Source organism: Carassius carassius, chromosome 1 (assembly GCF_963082965.1).
Source record: "Carassius carassius chromosome 1, fCarCar2.1, whole genome shotgun sequence".
Lineage (NCBI taxonomy): Eukaryota > Metazoa > Chordata > Actinopteri > Cypriniformes > Cyprinidae > Carassius > Carassius carassius.
This window is the reverse complement of record NC_081755.1, coordinates 33,128,405-33,130,928: the sequence shown is the minus strand read 5'-3', so window position 1 is coordinate 33,130,928 and position 2,524 is coordinate 33,128,405. Positions and strand designations below refer to the sequence as shown.

General features: G+C 33.9%; 1 long non-coding RNA gene across 1 annotated transcript; it reads left to right on the top strand.

Moving 5' to 3' along the window:
* Nucleotides 1-444: 444 nt before the first annotated feature.
* LOC132146350 (uncharacterized) lies at nucleotides 445-2,308 on the top strand. Its single transcript, XR_009434900.1, has 3 exons — nucleotides 445-577; nucleotides 1,912-1,935; nucleotides 2,151-2,308. It is a non-coding gene; the product is annotated as an uncharacterized LOC132146350 (long non-coding RNA).
* The last annotated feature ends 216 nt before the right edge of the window (nucleotides 2,309-2,524 follow it).

Below are 2,524 nucleotides of genomic sequence, written 5' to 3'. Positions count from 1 at the left end.
CATTTTGTCTGGCACATTAGTTTTATCAAATTTTTTCTCAATGAAGAAACATGCATTTTACCACTCAATAATGGTGGAGCAGCAGTGTCTGGAAAGAGCTGATTAATGTCAGTTATAGCAGCAGTGGTAAACCCTGCTCCCTTCCTGAAGACTTCAGTTCCAGCTCTTCTCCAGCACACACGTCTGCTGTTTTCATGCAATCCACATAATTCATGAACATCTAGGTTTGCTGGTTTGATTAGAGTTGGATCTAAACCACAGGATGGAAGTCCTCCAGGAGCAGGATTAGCTACACCTGAACCAAACCAGAACTGAACCAGAACCAGAGAAAAACAGTGAGGGTCACATCATTATTATCACTTATGTAAAAACTATTTATGGTGTGTCCAGTTTAGGGGAAATAGACTGATGGACAGATCAGTTCCTAACATACACATGGTGTGTGTTTCTGTTCTTACCAAAGCGTCATCAGCTCCTCTCACTAATCAGGAAGTAACATCTTAATTTGTGCACATTTTGAAGGAACACAAGCCAAGCATCACGATGCCAAGACCTTCTCTTCTCACTTTGATATTGGGTAAACTCAATTTTTAATTATTGCAATTTCTATTTTGCATAACAGATGGAGGTTATAGATGAAAATATAATTAATTATAGTCTTCTTATATTACTGCACATACACAATATTTCATCCTTAAAACAGTTTAGTTAAAGACTGTGAACTGAATGTAGTTGTGCAGTCTTTTTTATCATTGTTGACTGTGAACTGAAATATATATATATATGGGTTGATTTTGAATTTTTAAAAGACATTCACTAACAGGTTTATTGGTCTGAACAACTTTAAGCTATATAATCTTAATCTATGAAAAAAACATATTATCATAAACTAGGTTAGTGGATAATACAGCAGCAAAAGTTATTCTAGAAAAATTATGGGTTCACAATAATTTAATTAAAAAAGATTAACTAAACTAAACAAACAGCTTGGAGTGAGATTTTTGTTGTTGTTGTTGTTGAATGCAGTTGAATGTGTTATTTAGCAGCATTTTAAACTTTTCTTGGGTTAAATTCAGTGTTTTCTTGTTTTCATTAATATTCACTTGTGTGTAGGTTTACACAAGTATCATTAAACATAAAAACATTTTTAAAACAACAATTATTTAACAAAAATGTGAACCAAAAAAAGAAATAAAAATGTAATAATCAAAGACTTAATCTACTTCAGTCTGTGTGCATTTCATTTATTTAATAGACGAGTTTTACAATTTGAGTTGAATTACTGAAATAAATGAACTTTTCCACAACATTTTAATTCATTGAGAAGCACCTGTATGTATATATATATATATATATATATATATATATATATATATATATATATATATATATATATATATATATATAGTTATATGTGCAAATTAGAGACTGTGCAGTGTATTTATCTGGTTTGCATTTCATACAAGCAAGAACACACAGTGTTAAAGGGTTAGTTCACCCGAGAATGAAAAGTTGTCCATCTTCTACTCAGAAGAAAGTATGTGACTTTCTTCTTTCAGAATAATCCAATCAGACTTCCTTTCAATGTAAGCAGGTATTTGTTGTCAACAGTTCAGAAGATGTGAAATAAACACACGCTTAAACCCAATGAAAACTTGATCTGGTTCAGTTTTTAAATTCAGATATTATTGGGTGTTGTGGACTAAACATCTGTTTCGTAAAATCAGGGCAGTACTAGGCTACATTACTCATTTACATGAGATCAGTTTGAGACAAAGTTTTTAAAAGATTTTATTTGGTGATTCATATCTAATTGTAAGAGTAAAATGTTTAAATGAGTCCTCTTTCCTGGTTAAATAAAAAAAAAATTAAATGTCACTGGTTTTTTTGTGTGTTTTTTCATCTCAACAGCCAGTGCTCTGACTTCAGTAACTGGTGAGTAACAGACTGTTAGTCACTCATTTTTACAACAGATATTATTCTAGCAGCATCCTGACATAACCAGTCACTGTGTTGGCTAATCTGCAAGTTTAGCATGTTGTTAGATGCGAGTTGTATTATAATGTGTTTTTTGTGTGTGTGTGTGTGTGTGTGTGTGTGTGTGTGTGTGTGTGTGTGTGTGTGTGTGTGTGTGTGTGTGTTTTTTTAAGGTAATTATAGTATCAGACTGGTGAATGGTAAAAATGACTGCGCTGGAAGAGTTGAGATCCTGTATAATGGCCAATGGGGGACAGTATGTGATGATGTCTGGAACATGAATAATGCTGCTGTGGTGTGCAGACAGCTGGGATGTGGAAGAGCTGTTAGTGCACATGGCAGTGCTTATTTTGGCCAGGGTAGTGGTCAGATCTGGTTGGAGGATGTGCGATGTTCAGGAAGTGAATCATCGCTCACACAGTGTTCACATCCTTCTTTTGGAAAACATAACTGTGGTCATAGGGAAGATGCAGGTGTCGTCTGCTTAGGTAAAAGTACATCTATTTTCAAAGTATTCTTCTGCTGTTTTCACCACCAAAACACCTAA